Source organism: Halictus rubicundus, chromosome 1, assembly GCF_050948215.1.
Source record: "Halictus rubicundus isolate RS-2024b chromosome 1, iyHalRubi1_principal, whole genome shotgun sequence".
Classification (NCBI taxonomy): Eukaryota; Metazoa; Arthropoda; class Insecta; order Hymenoptera; family Halictidae; genus Halictus; species Halictus rubicundus.
Window position 1 is genome coordinate 11,476,114 of NC_135149.1, and position 22,754 is coordinate 11,498,867.

The 22,754-nt window shown below is 42.7% G+C and overlaps 1 protein-coding gene across 1 annotated transcript in view; it reads left to right on the forward strand.

Annotated features, from left to right (window-relative positions):
* The first annotated feature begins 4,382 nt into the window (after positions 1-4,382).
* LOC143354146 (uncharacterized) overlaps positions 4,383-22,754 on the forward strand; it is a 165,162-nt gene continuing 146,790 nt past the window's right edge. The window contains exon 1 of the mRNA XM_076787970.1: positions 4,383-4,573. The gene's annotated coding sequence lies outside the window, so the exon portion shown is untranslated. The remainder of the gene's footprint in view (positions 4,574-22,754) is intronic.

Genomic DNA, 22,754 nt, shown 5'->3' on the forward strand with positions numbered 1-22,754 from the left:
ACCCTGTAATAAAATGGCGGCGTCCGTACCTTCCGAGGATCATATTCGTCATTGCATACTTTATCATTTTCATGTGGGATTTAATGTAACGGTAACAACAAAGAAAATTTGCGATGTTTATGGAGATCTATTGAAGGTCAACAAGTGTCAACGTTGGTTCAGAAGGTTTTCTGCTGGTGATTATGATCTCTCTGACAGGCCTCGAAATGGACGACCAGTTGAATTTGATAATGACACCCTAAAATCTCTAGTGGAATCTGATCCAAAATTAAGTATACAAGAATTATCGAGAAGCCTTGGGTCCACATGGTCAACTATACAAAGGCATCTACACGGAATGGGAAAGGCATATCGGCAAGGAATATGGTTACCACATCAATTATCTGGGACCAACAAGAATATTCGTCGATCAATTTGCATTTCATTGCTATTCAGATTTTGTAGAGATCCATTTCTTAGCAGAATCGTTACCGGAGATGAAAAATGGATTCTTTATAACATAAAGCGTTCCAAGCAATGGCTCTCTGCAAATCAAACTGCAATATCAACCCCTAAACCTAGCTTATCTTTTAGACAGGTGTTACTGTGCATTGGGTGGGACTGTCGTGGCATAACTCACTTTGACTTGTTGAAACCTGGAGAAACAGTTACTTCTGAGTTGTATTGTCAGCAATTACAATTTGCTGTATTGAGAACTATTGAAAAAGAGGGCATCTTTAGTCCACAGAAAAGGTGTAATACTGCAAATTGACAATGCCCGGCAATACAGCGAAACTCAATCAGGAAAAAATCAAAGAATTGCAATGGGAAGTTTTACCGCACCCCCCGTACTCACCGGATATTGCTCCCTCTGACTATCATCTTTTCAGATCTCTGGAGCATTATTTAAGAAATAAAACATTCACTTCTGTAGAAGATGTAAGGGGGCACCTTGAGTCATATTTTGCTTCACGAACCCTGGATTTCTATAAGAGGGGGATTGAAAATTTGCAGGAAAGATGGCAAACTGTCCTTGATAATGATGGAGATTACAGAAAGTTTGTTTTAGATTTCAAAATAATTGATTACTTATGGGTCCCCCAATATGTGGTAGTAAATATCTAAAGAGTGTACACTTACTACCCAGAAAATTGTCTTCAACTTTTCTCCGTTGTATGAAGACACGTCGCGAGCGTCAGAATCTCAGTATCGAATTAGCGTTCATAATTCACCCCACACTATCTTATACAGGACAGCAAACACGGAACCATAAGCACACGACGAACCCCCTTCGCGCAGAATGCACGGAATATAGAAAAACTTCCAAACTCCATAGAATCTTTTCGTTCAAACTTCTGGACACCAAACTGCACTTTCGTATGCACCAATGCAGGTCTTCAGAGTCACAACGTAACGAGTACCGGCGACCATCTGTTCGAGCAATCCCGCAGTCATGGCTCGAGCAGCACACGATGCGCTTTCCCAGGGCTTCTTCTTTCTCGAAAAAAGCCACCCTCGAAAGCCTGATCAGTCGATCCCCGTTTTTGCCTGCACAGGGCTCGCACTCTCCCCTTGTTCCCTTTTTTTCCCTGGGTATCCGACGACTAAAGTATCTCGTCTCGGATTCTACCGAACTTTTCTCTGGACATATAGGTGATCCTTGGTCTCGGGGATCCAATAAATCGCTGGTGTTCCTCCACCCTGGAGCATACTCTCCATCCTTGTTCTAGCTTATTTGCACTCGTTTTCTCTCTCTTTCTCTCTTTTTCTCTTTTCGCTCTTTCACCACAGTCTCTACTCGCCACTCCATACAGAGATAGCTGCGTACAGATTTTATACTACAAATTCGCCCTCTTCTAAACTATATTCACCCTTCTGCATACCAAATTCACCCTTCTGCAAATCCAATTGTCTCCTTCAATGATTGCAATAAAAATAAAATTCATTGGTCCGAAATTCAAACTTTTATCGAATTTTATTGAGTGCCTATTTTATGATCAAACATACGACATACATAACTTTGTCTATAATGGTTCTCCTATCAGTGAATTTGATTTGAAAAAAAAAAAGTAAATTTGGTCGAACTTGGAGTGCGAGATCTGTACAGGGTGGTTCCGAAATCATGTCACGATGATTTGTTGTATGGTAATTCTACATGCAAAAACAGGTCGAAAAGAAGGAATAACTTGCTTTTATTCGACGCTTCGTTTTTGAGAAAAAGTGAGCTTGAAAATCCGTCGTGTTGAGATAATCCTGCTTTAGTATTTGCAGGAAGTAGAATCGGACGGTCATGACCAGACGCGTCAGCCGATTCGTACCTAATAGCACACGTACTCGCTGAATATTCAAACTCGATTTATTCGAAGACGGAGCGTCGAACGGAAAAACGTTATACCTTCTTTTAAACTTGTTTCTAAACGTAGAATCACCAGCGTTTGTGCTCCGATTTCGATAGCACGCTGTATTCGTTGGGGAAAGCCGAGGCCGAGGATAGTGGTATCGGAAGCCGGTGCGTCGAACAAAGACAGGAAACGTTGAAACAAAGAGGCAACGAGAAAGGAAATCTCATGGTTCTGAAGTAGGCGGTTCCACGGAGAACGAGAGAAAGGGTTGCCTCGACGGTCTGGTTGCCAGGCAAAGCCTGAAAAGGGTTAAGACACGGATAGAAACGCGGGAAAACGAACGGGTAGAGCCTGGAGAGGCTGTGCAGAAGTTGTGGCTCGGTGGTCAGTGGAGGACACTCGAGACAATTATTAATAACTTCAGAGAAATTTATGGCTTAAGAAGCAGAGCCGCGGATCTACATCTGCCCCGACTTCTCGGGAAATATTGTATGTTCAACTTGCACAGTTTGCGGGGACTGCGAACAAATATTTCCCCGGAGAAAGCGGATTTTTATTCACGTCTTTCGCGTCATCTTTCATCGCTCTCTGACGGGTGACAGAAAGCTGTATCACTGGGAGATCGACTGAGGATGCTAATAGTGTTTCCTTTGTGTCAGTTTTCGGACGTATAAAGTGCCACTGAGGTTTTTGTTCTCAGCCCCTGTTATAACTGTACGGTTTAACCTCTTCTGGGCCGAATTTTTCGGGCATAAATGAGGTGGTCTCCGCTTTGTGCTTTGTGCTCTTCGAATGGGGATGAAAAAAAAGACAGTTGCGGACGTACTGAAAGCAAATAATGTTCAAATATGTGATTATTATGAGTTTTATTAAAGGAAGGGGATTCTAGATTTTTTGTGTTTCAACCCTTATTTGACGCAGAGCTTTATGTATTCGATTCAGTGAGCGAAATTTCAGGGCAAATGCTGGTTTCTGTAAAACATTCAGGTTCTTTTTGTTAGCTTTACGGCGTTAATACTGTGTTACAACTCCTATATATATATATGTTTATGGCTTAGTTGTGAAAATTTGGAAGAAACTACTACAGACAGCCCTGAGGCTTCGAAGTACCTATGGTTTGTTATTCTGTGTTTCAACCCCTATTTTACACACAATCTATTCATCTCAATTATCATTAGATGTAATCATTTGAGAGAAACAACAGTAGTATGTTATTCTGGGTTTCATCCTCTGCTTGACACGCAAGAATATATGAGTCTAGCTTATTGTTGTCAAAATTCGAGAAAAGCAATCACAGTCAGCCTTGAATCATTGACACCCTTCTACCACTTTTCTCCTATGTTTGACCCCCATGTAGCAGAATAGTTTATCCACTACTTAACACTGAAGGGTGGTTCGTAACACCTTCAACCCCTTATTATATAAGAGATACTTGTCCAACTACTCCTATTTTTTTTTAAACTTGTCTCAAATTCTCTTGGCTACCAACACCTAGTAGCTAGAAGTTTCGAATGGTCGCGATGGGATTAAATCACCACCGAACCCAAGTGCAACATCTAAGAACGTCCATAAAAATAAAACCACTCAAACTAGAGTAACAAAACCGTGGTCCTCTCTTGGTGATAAATTTTTTCCAAATCATCGGGTCGTAAATAGGGTAGCGAAAAATCGGTCTGAAGTGCGGCGGCAATAAGCAGGCAATAATCGAAAAGCAGGAAGAAAATAGAGGAACTCGCGTGCCCGTCCGAAACCAGATAGAGAAGCATAGGACCGGAGGAAGGGTGGGCGTAGAGAGTCGAAGGGGTGCAAAACAGTTGGAAGGGTGAAGGAAAACAGAGGAAGACCAACAGACAAAGGCCGCCTGCGGGGGGTTGCGAGGGTGGATTGCTTGGAGGGGGATGGAGACAAGACACGAGCGGCAAGGTTGAAAGGAGAGAGAATTGCGGGTCGGGGGTGGGAGGGGGTGGGATAAGGAGGGTGGTTTTAGTGGGGGTAGTAGAGAATCAGCGCACAGCTACACCCCACCGTGACTGCCACGGCAGTCAGTCGTCCGCGCACCCCCGTCCGGTGAGGGTTATCGTGTTCGGTGGTGAGTTTTCGTTGCCAGTGACGGATCATCGGGCGCACTCGGTCATTGGTCGATCAGCTGATCCCCTAGTTAGTGTTCCGGTGGTGTCCCCGTCGTCCTCGAGGCCAGCAACCACGCCAGACCCCATCGCTCCGACAACCCCGAGGTCCTGACATCGAACCGAGTGAGTCTCGACACATTTTCCTCCTGATTCGCCCGAAATTTTCGACGACATTGCCAGAGAAGTCTCATACTCGTCGTTGAGATTCGGGTTAATTCTCTCCGTGATGTAGAAGCTTGTCCGCAACGGGGTTACAGCGTTTCCCTTTCTTTCCCACCCCCGTTTTTTTTCAACCCCGTGCAAGAGAAGCAATCGATACCCGATTCTCGAGATGTAACCAAGGACGCCGCGGCTTATCCGCAGCGACACGTTAGACGTGAATGGATCGCGCACCATGGATTTCCCGTTCGCGTTGCCTCGCACTGTCAACCCCGCGTTCCGTTTCCTTCGACCGATAGTCATTCCAAGATCGCGTGCTTTCGGGCGCGTTGTATTTTTCCGTGTGTGTTGCGATCATCCTCGATGATCCGGTAGAACGATGCCATTGATCGCTTCGGATGTGCACTTGGTCTTTCCCTTGGATGATCGAAATCGTTTCTGCTCGGTGTTATGATATTTGTAGAACGTACCATCCGAGCCAGAAACTATTCCCTCGTGCGGCGAAGTCGGGCCCAGTATTTCTCTTTTATGAGCCTCCGACTCCGTTCGACCATTCTTGGCGAAACACGCGGAAACGTTCGTGATTGATGCGTGAAATTCCGGGCCGCAGCGGGCCGTAAAAGTCATTGTAATTCCTGCAACTTTGGACCACGTGTAGCGATGAGCTGCACACCTGGCTGGCTTCAATGCTACAGGCAAACTCTGCTCTCCCGTTCGGTGCAGTGGTACTGGCCACTAATTACTCCGACGTCAAGATTTATTTTAATCTATTGCACAGAACGATGATGCGATCGATGGATTGACGTGTACAATGTACCCTATCGTATTTCACCAGTTATCAAATCTGTCGTATTCCAATCAATTTTTGTATAGAACATCTGAAAATACTTCAACAATTCACAATCTTCGTTTCACCGAAATTGCAGAGCCATTTTTGTTCGCGATTAATATCATAAATTAATCATTCACGAGCGGGGAGGGTATCTATTCCATTTTTCAATGGGTTAAACTGATAATCCACTGAAAAATGACGCTGGAATTAATCATCGAGACGAGTCGTATACCCATTTCTCTATAAAACAAGATTATGTACACATATGAGTATGTTGTGACGTAAGAGTTGAAATAACTTTTAGACATCATTTGAGAGTAATTATTTCTGCACTATAGGGGTGAAACTCGGCGACAAAGGACTAATATATCCTCACTGAATAGCACGTACAAACGCAATAAATATACTGTAATCATTTTCAAAAAGAACGTGAAATAAGTCCCTCTATTTATTTTTCATTTTTAGCGTTAAGTAATAATAGAATTAAATGGAGATGTCCTTGGTTTCGCAAATTATTTCCGAGACGGCAGCAGCGTTGCTTAGGGAATCGCCTGAAATAATAGCGGAGTTAGCGTTGCAATGTGTGCCAAAGATACTGTGGCCCGCAGGCGCCGAAAGCGAGAAGTCTGACCAAGCGCGGATTATTCTGCTTAACATTAAAACCGCAGCGCTTATTTGTGTTTCAACGTGTCCTTGGAATCATTAATTCCTAGAAATTGATAATCCCAGCTGTCCAGACGGTTCAAAAAGCTATGTGTGTCTCTCGTATATCGAATACTGTGATCTTGATATATTTTCGGCTTCTCGGTATAGCAACGGGGGCGCATGAGTCCGGATCTCATTTATTATTCAACTGGAACAGCCACGTGCTAGCCGTAGCAGCCAGGGCTGCGTCGAACGATCGCTCGGACCATTATTAATTATATCTCTGCTTCCTAAACACAAATTCGTCTATGCTGCCGTTCCAACTAGTACAAATTTGCGGTCGCATTAGTTCCAGGTCGTATAGCTCGTTTATATCTGGATGTATAGCTAGAATAGTAACGTCGTTTCAACCGGCGATGTTCATCCGCTTGGAGGTAATGTTTGTTCATGTAAATGTCCCCCACCACCCGACGGTTCCCAATAATGGTTTCGTATGAACGTATTTGCAGTGTGTTCGGGGCGGCCGGCGCGTTAACCTAAAACCATTTGACACTGTATTTATTTTTGTTGCTTGTTAACGCGAGACCTTTGTTTGTTCACCGTCGGGAGAGGAGAGGTTTAAACCGTTGCACAAAGACAGAAGCCTCTTACCTGTTCACCGTTCCATCAGCCATATTCCTATCCAAATTATCAGATAAACTACTATCTTTCGAAACCGTGCATTTCTTTTTCAATTTTTCTGCTCGGTTCTCAGCAGAGCTTAATTCGAAGAAGGCACCTGATTTCCCATTCGACAGTACACAATTAAAAAAAAATTCACTGTCTTACACCCTCTAGTTTCCGAGATATCTCAAAAAATGTTCAAGGTTGTTGTTTTCACCCCTTCACCCTTAGAAATCGAATGACTCCGAAATTGCTATACCATTATTGAAAACATTGTTTACATTATGAAATTTGTTTGTGTTTAATAAATTACTAAACATTTAAATATTGTACGAGGTAATAAATGTATGGGGAAATGTTTTAGGTCGAAAGAAAGTTTTGATGAGTCAAAAAATTATTTATTTAAATATGTTGCCTCGCGAGTATGTTAATGCAAAAATTTCTGTGGAGTTCTCAGAATCTTTTTCTAAAAGAGTTGTTAAGACCACTCGAAGATACAAGCATCGACGTCACAGCGATCCACAACAGGTCTCGATTCGAGGGGGCGGCAATCACGCCGCTAATAAAATTAATCAGAACGTGCGGAAATGCTTTCTACAATTTCTTCCCATTTATCACCGGGCTATGGCGAAGCCCACCGATCCCATCCCGGAAAGATTTCCATTTGCAAGCTCCCGGTTCGATCGGACCCGGGCCGAGGTCTTAATGCTGATTGATCGGCGCTTCTTGTTCACCACGTCACGCTTCCTCCGGCGGAGCGCAAACTTCGAAAAGTTCAGGGTACATACATCCTACGGAACGTAAGGCGGTAGATAGTTCAACGTGATATAACTCGGGAACAATCTCCGCGAAGGCGACAACCGGGGAGTGGAACTCCGTTTTCCGATTCGACCCTCGTACGGACCGTTCATTAGACCCTTCGCTCCGTAGCGTTTCGCGTTGCTCTAGCGCGTTCTGCTCCGGGTCCGACGAACTTCCGCGGGGAACGTGGAAATTCTCTTTACCCCGGATAGTTGCCCGGACTGACCATAAAAACGGACTGCATAATCGCGGATCGCTTACGTTGTCAGGATTATCCTGCCCCGCCGCGAAATTCAATAACGCCGCAGCCACAGAAGCTAAGGGGTCGAAGCCACCCCTGGAGAATTTCCGCGAGCCAAGGAACTCTGTGTCGAATTTTTTAACCCTCCTCGACAAATACTTGCTTGCTACACTGCCGGTGTTTGCGCAAACCTGAGTTGGATATATTGTTTTGAATGATTATGTGTAACATTGTCCGAACCTGTAGATACACAATCTTGAATTTTATAAACATGTTCAGGAACGAATTCTGGAAAGCATTTTCTTAGCCATTTTTATTCCGTTTATTTGAAAACCACCAGAGAGCCACGATTTTTATGAAGCTTGAAGTATTTTTAGTTCGACGAAAATGTGCTTGGTTTCCCCAAGAGACGATTTAATTAACCAAAGAATGATTTTATAAAAATTCTCTATTTAAATACATTTTGGCGCTTCTAGGACAAAACTACCCCTGTGACAAAATTCCATTAATCTTTGCCTTCATTTAGGATCTAAGGTACGAATCTACAAAAATTCTTTCTCAAATTCATTTTTCCTACTTGTCTCAACCTTCGTGCACAGTTCATAGAATTCATAATATTTTTATTACACTTTCTTTCTTTAATATTGGATTTAATATTGGATTTATTTATTATTAGATTTCATATTGGATTTCATCAGCGATGGATTCATCATTCAATTATTATTCTACAGAGGAGCCCACACTTTCCTGATTCCTACGAATTTTGCATTCATTATTGAACTTCATAATGAATTTACAAAAATCCTCCCTACAGTAACATTTCATATTTCATTTTATCTCCGATATTTAATGCGAAAGCCACCCCTTATAGTTTGTTCTTTACTTAAAAGTGTACACCATATTTTTGTATTGTAGTGAATGGATAGATAGTAATAGCCTACATTAGGAATAGGTTAAGAATTTTGTTTTGTGTCCGATTTAGCTTTGTATCTCGAAAGAAAAAAATATTTTCACTGCTTTTAGTCGTGCCAGTAGTCCACGACTTGAAAATTAGATATAACATAGACGCTGTTGTAAATTCAGCTGCTCCTTTCTATAAATAATTGAATGTGAAATTTATATTCTATCATATTATAATGTTACAGACATTATATTCTATTATGCGCGCTTAACACTAGAACTACCGAGGAATAAATACAACTGATGAATATTGCTTTGTAATCATGACAAGACTACATCTATTCAAACCTAATACCATTTTTATTGTAACATGTGCTTCAATGAAAAAGTTCATTCAAAAAATTCGGATGAAAACATTTTTATAATTTCAGTAATTGTGAAAGAAAAAATTAGGAACCAGTCATTTTGACTGGTTCGGTAGTTGTAGTGTTAAGGGCGGAGCCTTGTGTAAAATGAAATTTTTTAGTATTTTTTTTTTGTTTAAATCGATAGGAAATTTCCTCAGGAATACGATAAAAAAGTTAGAAAGTGATCAGAGATGTTCTTGTACGTTATTTCCAAAATAAGTGAACGGTTGTATTGGGCGGAGCGGCTCAGGTGGTCGCGGTCTTGTCGGAAAGGATCGTGCTTCTCGAAACGAAGAAGAAACGGCTGAAGTACAACTTTTTGAGGAAGAGAAAGATCTGTTCTATGGCCCTGGAATCGCAGATTAGCAAAAAACCGCGGTAAGTTAAAATGAATTAAGATTTTTTCACGATTTTTCTGTTACTCAAACTTTAAACGCATTTTTCTCGAAACGCAAAATTTCGCACGCCGTGCAACGCAGCTCAAAAACTGAATAGGCCACAACATGACGAGCCCCGATTTTTTAATTTTTTATTTAAAACATTGTTATCAACAGAAAATCCGTTTTTTTCCAAAACTTTGCCATTTTTGCAATTTTCCAAATTTTAATAAAAGAAAAATATCCTGTTGTGCGTATTTGTATAAACTAACGATTCCATTTTGATTTTTTTGTTTCAGGATGGCATTTTCAAGCCGCCATTGCACCATTGAAAAATATTTTTTTTACATTATAACATTAATAAATGATACCTTAAATTTTAAATCACTCTACGCGTTACATTTTTCAAAAACTATCCTTCAAAAACAGGCCATTTACACAAGGTTCCCCCCTTAAATACCATAAAATATATTTCCCGGGTCCCGTTGAATTGCCACAGCGATAATGAAACGCATTCCGCGACTCCCGTTTCCGTTCAATTAAACTTTTTCGCTGAACCCACCGCTTGTTTCCATAGAACAACAGCATCCGCCCTATTATGATACGGAAGCGTCTCGTTTCGCTTGAAGAATAAATACAGGGATCCCTCCAACAATAGCCTACATCCGGTCCCAGACAGCTTCCAGTTATTATGCGAAATTTAATTTTTTAACTATCCGCAAGCCGGCGCCGGAACGTTAACGCGGCATAGTATTCTTTCAGCTCTGGTTTTCCGCATAATTCCACGGTATTAACCGACCGTGGCGTCGCAGCGTTCGGAGATAAATAGGATAAACGCGCGGTAAGTCGGTCGTTATCGTGCCGCGAATATTATAAAGTTCGCACACGTGCGAGAACAGCGACCGCGTTCGGAAATCAGGAAACAACGTCGATGCGAAACCACCCCCGTCCGAGGCGCTTTGGAATTCCTTTTTTCTCTCTCTCTCTCTCTTTCTCTCTCTCTGTCTCTCGTCGAGGATAACGTCACGTTTATGCCATGAATTGCGCATGATATTTTTAACGTTATCATTCGCGTGTAACGCTCGCGGAGCGATAGGAACCGCTTAAACGGTCGCGCGAGAGGAATTTTCATTGCTTCTTTGAAAATGACGGGACCGCTACGCTGGAGCCGATGCTGACGGAAAATTCGTCGCTTTTCCAAATGTTTGACAGAGATTTTACCGGGTAATTTTCCACCTCGAACGAAATTCCCACTAGAATATATTCGAGAGCGCTTAATTGCATCGTCTGACCGATGGCGTACCTATTCTACTTGCTCGGTTAGATTATTGGGTTCAGAAATTAATTCGTGGCCCTTTCTTCGCGTTCGTTTGTAAATAATTGGAGTGGACTATGAGGCAAATTAACTAACTTATTGGTAGAAGCTGTTTTCATTTTATTTTTTTTTTAAATATTCATATTGATCGTTTTCTAATTATTAGGTGGAGTAACACAATGTTAAGCAAATACTGGAGGAAATTTGGCGCAATTCAAAATGTTTGACAGGGATTTTAATCGGGTAGTCGAACCAATGCTGCACATATTCTACTTGCACGATTAAATTATTAGCTGTAGGAATAATTTTGTAGCTGTTCCGTCGTAAATTTGTAAATGCCTTGTCGAGTATAAATGAAACAGCATTGCAAAAAATTAATAAATTAACTGCAAGAGCCACGGAATTAACGGCCAACGAAATATGCAATTGATATTTCGATTTTGTATGCTGTTTAATAGTACTTGCAATGAGTCGATTGATCTTCATGAACCGATGGCCCCTAAAAGTTTGTAAAATACGGGAGGGAGATAATAGCAGCAAATACGAGGGACGTATCTACGAAATAATATATGAAAATGTAGTTTGCATAAATAGCCGCAGCTCGGTGATAAAGTAATGTCGCTCACGCAGAAATGTGACTGCGGTCTCCCATGACAAATCGTAATAGTGGACGCGTCGAACCTATAAATTTTGAATTCCAATAATCGAGTCGACGAGCAACGATTATTTGAGCGCGAGGAGCGTCGTATCGAGAAATTCGAAAAAAATTGAGTTAGTTACACAACGGTTGTGGGGATCGATGCGAGGGTAATTTCCGGTCGATGTTATCGTTGCAACTCTGCCTTATTACCGACGAATTACAGCCATTTTTATTAGTGGTGAAATAACCCCCCCCCCCTCCCCCCGAATCAGATGACACAAATTTAATGCGTTTTAAACGAGCGCTCGACTGGCACGGTATTTTGTTCGCAGGCCATTTCCGGTGAAAATTTTAGATACCGTTTTACCGCTCTGCGGTACTACCGCTCGACGTATCTCGTTAAATTTTCTCCGGCCTGTTCGTTTGCTTTTTTTTTTGTTTTTTTGCAATCAGAGGGTTCAGTTCTGAAAAATACTCTCATTGGTTCATTTAAATTGATAAATAAAATCTGCCTCACCGTTCGATTGACAGATTAAATGTGTACGCGAATTTCGGCAGGAATAAACATGAAAATTCGATTCGAAAAAAGCGACGATAGTGCCATTTTATTGTGCCTGGCCAGTCGGGACTAGCTGTTCTGAAAGTATATTTTAGACTGTGTGAAAGATGATATCGAAGTTAGCTAGATTATATTGATAAACATGGGGAAACATTTTAAGCTACACCAGTCCTCTCTCTACTTAAAATAAATTCACAGTCTGATGAACATTTTCCACGGGTCTCGTATTTCATTTTTCACTTTTAATTCTTCTTCCCCGTCGGAAAACCTCTCGCCACACTTTTGCATATTTTTCTACCTTCCGCGATGAAATAAAAATTCATATCTTAATTGTTGGAATTATTATCGTTACTGCTTTATCTGTCGCTGAAACCGTTGAAGTACACGTGCTACGTGTTATACAGACCTCGGGGTGTAGATTCTCCCATTTGTTTCCATTACACACTGTAAAACTTTTGATATTCTTAAAGCTGTAAGAAACAGATTCTTAAAAATATAATATTACGCACTGTCTACCGGTGCGTAAAAATTACAAAAATATTCAAGAAGCATAATGGAGCCTTAGAACATTTTTTAATGCCTTTAAAAATTTTTTTCGTGACGCCCGAGGAAGGTTAAACCCTTTCTCAAAAGTAGTATCTGATATTCTCACTTCATATCTCGTGGATAAACAAATGTATTCACTTTACTACACACAATAGTTTTTTTTAAAAAGAGACACACGTATTCTATGATAGTAATAGGATTGAAGAACAATATCATTCAAATTGCAAAGAAGAACATCGTATAAAATAAAAATGTTAGTTTCAAGAGGAAAAAGCCAAATGAAAAGTTCGTTGCTCCTTTTAATAAATTAAAAACAATTCATCTGAATCAATATTTTTTTATTAGATCACACTAAATTGGGGGATGGTCAGACGGATTGCAAGACATGGGTAGGCAATATTTTCTGGCCGGCTTTGATATAAAGTACCATTAAGTGAAAAAAGGTGCGGCGGAGATGGGGAACGGGCAGTGGGCTTAACGAAACGGATCCGCGAAAGGGAGAAATCATTTTTCCAGAGACGGCGAAAAGCCTCGGGTTCTGAAGTGAAGTTCGAATGAGATTCGAGTGCTCGCGAGTCGAAGGGTATGCGACACTTGTAGAAAAAGAGAAAGGAAAGCTCGCGGGCGCGCGAGACAGAGAGAACGGGGAAAAAGAGTCGTGGAATAAGAAACGAATGCAAAGTACCAGCGAGACGAGAGTCGTATCCAAAGATTTACCGTGCTGAGTAGTCCCTCCAGCAGCTCTGCTCGCTGTCCGTTTGTCTGTTTGTCCGAGCCTTCTTGACGATCCCCCGCGTCCCTCCTGGTTTGAACCCGGGAGCCCGTACATTTATGTTATGCAAATGCGATTCACCGGCCGGGAAAGGAATATAAGAGGAGGAATAGTGACACTGGGTACGCCGGAGGTTCGCACGAACTCCGGGAAATAAAATTCATGAGCGATAGTTTGACTTATTCCGTGATTTTTGAACGTTATATTTCCTTGAAGAGATTCCCCTCGTCCCTCTCTCTCTCGGTCTCTCTCACGGAGAGAGGCGAACTACTCTCTTTTCCGGCTGCCGTGTCGTCTCTTCCGTCGAGTTGCCCTAAGAGAGGGCTCCTCCGGATTCAAATGGCACGTGGCGTACTCCTAGCAGAGTTATTTATTAGCGGCTTTGCCTCCTCGACTGTGAATTAGCGTGCCTGGATCGATAGACACTCTGTTCGATGGTACCGAAAACGTTGATCACTAGGCTGCGGATCTTTATAAAAGATTCTTTCTTTCTTTGATAATTTTAATGAGTTCAAAATAATATATTACTGTCCTTAGATTTTCTTAATTTTTGAGCTATTTGAAATTGCACCAGGTCACCCTTGTAATAAATTAATTAAATCTACAGTCTATCCATTCACGAATTTTTTCGAGGAACTTCGGAAGTGGTTTTGGCTAGTTTGATATCTTGGTAATATTTTAGGTCATTCGGGTAGTGAATGAGAATATTCTGTAGTAATCGTGGCTCTGCAATTTGTTGGTATTTTGTGTTCTTAAGGAGTAAATTCTGTTTCAAGTAGAACAGGTCGACAGTGGTCAGACATGTCATTTATTCCAAGACATTCATTCAAAAATTAAGCTTTAGGAACAATAATTTAGGCATTAAATCATATATTAAAATTGTAATATAATTGTATGTGCTTCCATTTCTAATTTTTAAATATACATTTTTGTCAGTGGCGTTCTCGTCCACTTAGATTAATAAAAAGTTCCGATAAAAAGAGAGTATTATCTCCTCTCCAACATCCACAAGTAATCCTGAAAAACCACTTACTGTCCAAGGATTGACAGCCCCTCGCAAAATATTAAGGGTATCTTCTTTACCTCGTGTATAATATAAAAAGTATCTTCTTTACCTCGTGTATAATATTAAAAGTATCTTATTTCCTTTCAAAGAAAGTATTTGTAGTTGCCCAGACCGTCCCCATGAATACCAAAGCTTCCCTTTTAATTTAATAAAGCCAGGCTCTCAAAGAAAGCGTTCAACCCATAGCAAAATATTTATTTACATGATCCAGAACCTGGAAAATGATAGAAGTATGCAACCAAGTACATCAGCGAAGGGTACAGTAGTTCTCCGGAGTGTAACGGATAGATGAAAGAGGATTTGGCCGAGCGAGTGCTGTGTTCCCGTAACAAGTTTCTTCCCGAAAGTGCAATGATGCATATGCAAGATGCAGCTGCACTCTTTCCCGGCGCAGCAAAGCATCTTTTATGCAAGAAATGCTCAAAGAAGTGTTAGAGTATTATCCGACGAGAAGTCAGCTATTAAATTCAAATTTTCCGGGTCCTCCCCCCCCCCTACCCGCCGTGGGTGGCAGTTTCTTAAACCATCCCACGGTGGAAGTACTTTTAAACCCTCGAAGTTTGTCTAAACTTTCTTGGGGAGGGGCGAGGATGGAGGGAGGGGGTAACTTTTCCCTCGAATAATATGTCAGGAAAGGGAAAAGATCTCTCCGACTATCACCTCATACATATTTATAAGTGGTTATTTTGTTTTTAATTAGTTAATCGCGAACGGGTAGACCCTCATAAATTTTCATTCCCGGCCGGTGGATGATAGACTGCTACTGCTCCCTCCTTTATCCGGGTCGCCCGAGCGCGTTTTCAAGCGGATCCCGCCGGCCGGAGGTCAAAGATCACGATCAACACCCGTGACGTAAGCAGCCGGCAGGCAGGTTTGCTTCTGACAGGTATGGAAATACAGGCGATGGCCTGCAAATTGCTTCTTCCACTTTAAACCCAGCCGTTTTCCACTTGACGCTGGTGACGCACGCGAGTCTGCTGTGTGCGGTTACCGAACACCGCCGACCGCCTTCGAGGCCCTTCGATTCCCGATCACTCGAGAAAAACTCGTTAGTTTGTTGCTGCCATCCGATGCACTAACTTTTACATGATTTTTCAATATTCCAGTCCGCCTGGAACCTCCTCCTTTCACCGGAGTTGATTAAAGAATCTGTAACAGAGTTTAACGTCCACTTCGCTCACGATGAAACAAAGTCAAAGTCGTTCTGGTACTCGCAGTTTTGTGGACGATGGTGTAGGGCTGACTACCGTTGGACATTTCTACTTGAAGACACATCTGTCGACATTTCATCAATCGTAATCTTGTGAGGGCTACGTTAGTCATTTGAATACGATCAAACCCTGGGAGATCTACGAATGAGGGCTATGTCTGACTATCGGTGGATATTTCTACTTAAAACCAAATCTATCAGTATTTCTTCAATTATAGTCTTGCGAGGATTACATTACAGCTCCAAAGGCTGTCCAGTTTACGAGTGTGTGCCATCCACTGTGTCTGACCACTGTCGACAATTTCTACTTGAAACTAAAGTATTCATATTATTCAACTCCAAACGCAGTCAGTTTACAATTTAGATTACTTTCTCATGCCTTCTGCAAAAAGACCTAAAATTTACTTCCAATTTCTCGGCCGTAAAAATTCCAAAAAATTCCTACACCGTCGAATTCATGAGGGAAACGAATCCCCATGGAATTCAAGCAATTCCAACTCTCGATACCGTTGTGCAAGGGGTTGGCAATTCATCTCAGCCCGTGAGTGTATCTTCGTCACCGGACAGATCGCAGCCATAGCTTATCTCTTACACCCACTGTGGAACAATAACTCGCCCGACGAGTTAGAAATCAACGATTGCTCTGCCAGTTTGGTCCGTCTGGTAGCTGGCATAGTTGGCCCTTGGGCTTGGAAACGGATCGAGTAAAACAGCCATAGATTATCAATACGCTGTGGATTTTATACATTTGTAGGAATATTTTAAAGGAACTCCTACGCCTTAGGTGTGACGTATCGGGTGGAATGATCTGACACCGATTTCGCTAAAGTCCTTTGTTCTCTCTTAACAACTCTATACTCGATACTTCGTCAACGCACTCGCTCGTGACTCTCGCTCTTCTGACACAACATCCCTCGCATTCGTTCCTTTTATCTGAGGCCCACTTTGATTCTTCCTTTCTCGCACTCTCATTCTCTCTCTATCAGTTTCACATCCATTCGGAAAACCTACGCTCTGCTCTTGGCGCCCCTAAAACACTTCACTCCTGTCACCGAGACCCAAATACTCTTTTTTCACACTTCGGGCCAGACAGACTTCTTTTCACACAGGACCCAAAAACGTTGGCGCCACGATGTCGCGTCCACAGTTATTCTAAACAATCACTCTAACACAGCATCACATTCATAACCCTACACATTTAAGGGAAAAATGAGCAGGTAAAACATAATTTAATATCACTGGTGCCATCGTTTACAACTTATTCCAATTATTAAGTGAAAAAATCAGTTTTTATGCAACCTCCCTTTACAGCCAACGCGGAACAATAATTCGTCGACGAATTAAAAATCAACAATTTCTCTGTCAGTTTGATCCGTCTGGAACCTGGCATGGTTCGTCTTCGGATTAGGGACCGGATCGACAAGAACCGATCGCAGACTCGCCCGATACCGTGTCCCAGACCCGGCGAACGTGTTAGCAGCTTCTTGTCCCGGCGAAATCGGATAATCCCGGTTGAATTCGTTACGCTCGGGCCTCTCTTTCCGCGCCGCGTGCCGCCCCGAGAGGTGATTTGCATAAATTTTCCGAGGGTGGAAATGAAATTGCTCGTGAGGCGTCGGCGAACCCTTTCCGCCCTATTTGAAGCGTGCACTCGCAATCAGGACGAGCGAGATCTACGCGCGCCGTCGCGATGCCGACGTTTACACTAGCTTACCATCCCGGACGCCCGCCATTTCCCAGGTGCGACTGCGAAATTTGAATTCGACGCGCGACTCTTCCGCGAGAAGAATACGGGCAACATCGTTCGCGATGGTGGAATTTTATCGGATTCTGCTTGCGGTTGCTACCTTAGACGTTATTCACAAATATCCGGGCAGACAGCAAGCTGAGGTGGATCGATCATTTGTCCAAATCATTCTTGATATTTTAACGGTTTTGTTGCGCCCTTCCGCGTAGGGCGAAGGTCTGGAATAACAATTTGTTAAAGGAGTAGTGTATAGGCACATTATTTCCAGGCACACGAATATGTGCGAGCACGTTAACTAAGGCCACACTATCGTGTTCAAATCATTTTTAAAGGCACACTAGTTGGGACAAATGCACTTCTTTATATTTCAATTTCGTTACTGTGAAATACAAATATTTTGAACTTAAAAGAAATATTCTGATAAAAAGAAAGCGAGAATCAAGAAGAATTTTGGGAGATATCAAACTGAAATCGAGTAATTCATTAATTAGTCCATGAATTAACAACTTAGCTTTGGGGCACAGTAATTGGGACAGGTACCTTAGTTAACCAGCAGCGTTTCCCCGCAAAAACACATTTTTTTTTTATTGCGAAAAGGCATTTTCAAGAGCGTTCAATTTCACCGCGGTCTGAAGGTAAATACGGCTCATCAATTTCTATGAAGCCGGTCCCGTACTTTTATAATCATGCTCATCGCGTGTCGCCTTTGGAAACGATACACCTCCGTCTCTTCTTCACCGAAATAATATTTTCCTTTGCTCGCGTAGTCTGTCTCCTTTTCCCCGTTGGCATAACAGAACACCGGGGACACCGGGTCTCGTTCGCTTTCCCATGGTTCGGCACCGGAGCTGAACGAACCGGTAATGAACAACCGGTAATTACGTATCGTAATTGACCGAAGTGACCGAAGAACGTCGATTAATTCGCCGCTCGCGTCTAGCACGATGTTAAACAAGGGTGCCTCGGGGCTAACGAGTTGTCCAGGGACACGTCCGGAGATTGTACGGCCCTGTGATTTCCTTTGAACAAATACACTTGAACGCTGCACTATCAGGTTCTAGAAGTGCCGAATTATCAGCTTCGGTATTTGTATAAAACTTAACAGACCTTCTCGCCTTTAATTTGATTTCCATTTCGGTGTGTTTATTCTACAGTTGCCATTTGAATCACTTGAAAGCAATGTTCCTCAAGCTTTACGGAAATATTGAAGCTGATGATTTGATAACAGCTCGATAAAATTTTTCCATAAAAGCAGTGAAACTATAAACAGAATATTTTGGATGGCCTCTGTTGTTTTGGAAGTGTGCTGTTAAAATCAGTGTTCTTTAAGATGATTCGGTAATAACTTCACAAATCTTTTTCTAAAAGCAGGAAAAGTGTCCGCTTAGTGAACCGCTGTTGTTCTTTCTTTAGAAGAGGATCAAGTCTCCAAAGGAAATCGTGGACCTGTTCAAGTCGTTTCTCTTTAGGCAAAGAGGGAGTAACCGGAGGAAATCGCGAATGGTTTATCTGAATTGCTCGGTGTCGTAAAAAGCGTGCTATCAGTTTCGCATGCACGGTTTCCACGGTCCCTCTGTTTGATTTACATTTGACAATGGTTCTCTATCAGCCGGACGGCCGGGTACACTAGCTGTAGACGAAATAATCGTGCGCGAGAGGGACAACGAAACCCTTTTTGAACCGAGTAATCCACGGGCCGGCAATTACTGGCGACAAATCCGTCCGGACGAGTATTAAATCACAATACCACGAGATATTTCGCGGATGGATTAGTAACGAGTATGCACGGGCTATACGGCGAAACGGGCCCCGGCAAACGACGGAAAAACGTGCGCGGAAAATGGATTACGTCTTGCCGGAAATTAAGTTTTCGCCGACGACGCACCGTCTCATCGCCCCGCGCCGTATAATGAAACCCGCTCGAGATAATCTGCGGCCCCGTTGAAACGATTAACAGAACATATGCTGGTTCGTTCTTACGCTCGTTGCTAGCGGTCGTAGCGCGTATTTAAGTCGGCTAAAATGGCAGGTGAAATTTTCGTGGACCCTCTCGCGAATTAATCAACATCGGTGCGAAATTATTTCGAAAATGGTAATCTTTCTCTGCCGACTTCTGTGGAGTCGATTGAGAGACGGTAGATCGACATTATTTTTGAACGATTTACTTTGGAGCCTTTGCTCTGATAAGTTCAATATATAAAGCTTGAACACTGTAAATTAGGTTAAAATGAATATTAGAACCGTAGGTACGAAATTGTTGCAGCTGTAAATGTCTATGAGAGAATTCGGATTGAAATTAGTTATAGAAGATGTTGAATTGGAATTTTTTCTTTACGAACGTCTGAATTTGAAGCTTGAAGAGCCCAGATTAAGACGGGATGGCTAGTAATTAGTAAGAATGGTGAGGATGTAATTAAAATCTTGATTAAAGGCAATGGGATGTGGGGGGTAAGTTTTATGATTCAGGATTAGGGCGGTTTTTTTTTATCGTACAATGTAGAGCTTCCTCTTCAGAAAATTTGGTATTTGAGGCTCGGAGAATGTAGATTCAGCCAAGCTAATGAACAATTGAAGGGAACAGTGAAAAAGTACTTAAATGTAACTCTATCGAAATTAATGGATCCAAAGGGCTGAGCTTGAAAGGTTACAATAGAGGTTATTTTTTCTCTGTTATTCGCAAAGCTCTTTTTCCAAGGAAGTCAGTATTTGTAGCACAATGAATGTAGAATAGGCTGAGATAAGTTACAATTAACGTGAAGAACGAGAAACTATTGGAAATCACTTTCGAAGTCAATGGATCCAAAGGGCTGAGCTTGAAGGGTTACAATGGAGACTATTTTTCTCTGTTATTCGTAGAGCATTCTCCCCAAAGAACTCAGTATTTGACGTACAAAGGATGTAGAATAAACCGCGAGAAGTTATCATTAAAATGAATAACGAGAGACTATTTAAAATCGCTTCTAAAGTCGATGGAATCAAAGGGATGAGTTAGATAGATCGCAATCGAGACTGTGCTCTCTCTTATAGAGTCCAGTATATGAGGTGCAGGGATTGTAGAATAAGCCAGGATAACTGACAATTAAGGTGAGCCACGAGAAACAATTGAAAATCGCTTTGAAAACCGTCAGGATCAAAGGGGTGAGTTCGACTGTTCGATGTTTCTACTGTTGCGTTGTGCTCCATTCACGTGGAGCTTTATTCTCACGAATCTCAAAGTGTTTGAAGCTCGAGGACCACACAATAAACTATCTGATAGTTAACATAAGCAAGGAGAGACCATGTGAAATCGCGTTTACAGTCAATACGACCAAAGGCAAGGATTCGAAGACACGTGGACCGTTCCCATCGCACCTTCTTAAGCTCGGCGATTAAAGCTGAAAAGGGCGCAGAATTCACCGTGGTAATTCCCGTTTGAAAGGGCGAACGTGCCCCAAAAGAAACAGCACCTGCTCATTACACGGTGGTGATCTTCGCACAGTCTCCATTGAGGGATTCCGGTCGTGGAGGGGCCATTGCTTCAGCAAAGACGCGAGAACGTTATCCTTGCAGGGTCGTCGTCACCAGGAACCTCTTCTCTCGACACAGGGCGATTAGGTGTGCGGAGCTTTATCCGATTCTACGGGGGATCCCTTTTCAAAAACGCGGGCTCGCGTTTGAAACAGGTTCCTCTCCTTAAAGATTGTGCGGCGTCGAGGCGGGAGGCGGCCAATTATCAAACTCGAGAAAAACCAACGACGCAGCAATTACAACTTCAAAGACGTTCGTCTTGTTGGGTTACGTATACACTCCGCTTTTGCCCTCTTTCAGACCTTCTTCTTTACATCAGCGTGCGCCCTCAGAGAATCAGACGCCCGCCGAGTATCCTCGTGGCCGTGTTCCCAACCAGGGGAGTGAGACAGATGGGAGGGAGGGGGCAGAGAGGATAGCAATTTTACAGGGGACAACCGCAGGAAGAATGTGTACGGGGGTGTGGCGAACGAACACACAGTCTCGCAGCGTAATTAAAGCCTCGTAATTAAGCCGACACTGGTCGAAGAGAGGATAAAAAGGGTCGCCTAAAATGACCAGCTCCGCGAGTACATTTAATGTTGCTCTGGCCGACCGAGAAGGAAGAGACGACGAAGAGAGAAAGAGAAAGAGGAGAGAGCGCAATCAACATCTCCAGGGAAAGAAATTACTTTCCGTCGGTGAATTCACGGGGAGGCTCTCTCCGTTCCGCGGTCTCCGCTACGGAAATTCGAGGCTTTCTTATTTCAGCAGAAAGAGACCCTCTCGAAACATAGGATCCCCGCAGCACGGTGGTCGCTCTTGATCCTCCTGGTTTCTCTTCCACCTTTCTCTCTCTCTTCCTATTTTCCCTCCTCTCTTCCAGTCTCGAAAAGGTAGCTTTTAACCGGCCGCGGATAGAGAGGAGCGTATAGAGTACGCGAGAAAGGGAAACGAGGGCAAAGGCGGTGGTGCCGGTGATAAAGGGCCGTCGAAAGAATGTAATTTCGTGCGAGAACTCTGTTCGCGCGGCGGTTACGCGCGCGCCAGACGAACCAGAAACGGAGAAGTGGCTTCAACGTTCCCGGACCCGACACTGCCCCGAACTGCAACGCCAGTTTTCCAAAAGTAGATCCGCCGCAGTACCGGCTGGGAACCCCGGCAACCTCCCGGATCCACCGGGTGTCCTAATTAAAGGGCTCGAGCCGATAATCCTGCTCCTCGAGGAACCACAGCCATTTATTTCGTTTTGGACAATGGTTTTCTTCGGGAAAAAATGTTTACCTCGTCGACAGCTCTACCGTGATCTTCCGAATGCTGCACGGTAGGCGTGAGTAAACGATTTTTGATTCCAAAGTCAGTTTGCTCAACGACATTTAACAATATTTGGTCATATTCGAGAACGAAAAATTTTAAGTAGAATTAGTTGACATTGGTCAGACGTAGTAGACCGAATTTATTCAATAGCCGAAGAATTAATATTTGACAATCGAAATTATTAAGTAGAACTAGTCGATATTGATCAGACGTATAGTCCGCGCATAACTGGAAGTCCTTTCAACACAAAACGCCATGGTTAATGAATAAAAAATGTGCTCATTGATAAACAGAATGTTGAATGTCAAAAATTATGAATTCGCCGATTATTATGTTTAAGCTACTACCCAGGGTATGATTGCAAAATAACGAGCGCGATTTGCTCGAATTGTTTTTGCGTCAAACCCAATGGATTGTAATCATTGTGCGATCAATGTTTTACGGGGCCGGCCTAATTGGATTTCGATGATACATAATGATTGAAGGAGGGGAGGGAGCAGTTGAAGTGAAAATGTGGACCATGCTCGGAATTGAGACTTAACGGACTGAAAGAGGAAAATGGGAGGAGTTAAGGGAACAAAAGGGAGAGCGTAAGTTTTCGCAGGCCTCTCTTCCATCCTC